Raw genomic sequence first — 476 nt, forward strand, 5'->3', positions numbered from 1 at the left:
GGCTAGGGTCAAGGTAGGATCATATATGGCTAGTGGACTTAGGATTTGAATCTTTGATTAACTTAAACTTTCCCACCTAACTTGTATAATGACCTATACGATTAAGTACTAATCTAACTACCCATTCCTCACTTTTTCACATACTCATGCATTTTCTTTTTATTTTACAACACTTACACATTGATTCTTATTGAGCTTCACTTTGGGGCATTTTGTCCCCTTTATTGCTCTTCTTTTTTTTTCTTTCTTTTTCTATATTTTTTTTCTTTTTTCACTTTTATTTCTCTCTTTTTTCTTTTTTTTTTTTTTCAAACTATATACAAGAACATCAATGCATAAGGTCTATACATTTAATCAATACATGAGTATGTACCCAATTTCCAATATTTTCAATAATAATACAAAACTACCCTTTTATTCACCCAATGTCCCAAGATTCCCACACTTGAATGATACTCACACACACTAGCCTAAGC

This window comes from Arachis duranensis, chromosome 5 (genome assembly GCF_000817695.3).
Source record: "Arachis duranensis cultivar V14167 chromosome 5, aradu.V14167.gnm2.J7QH, whole genome shotgun sequence".
Classification (NCBI taxonomy): domain Eukaryota; kingdom Viridiplantae; phylum Streptophyta; class Magnoliopsida; order Fabales; family Fabaceae; genus Arachis; species Arachis duranensis.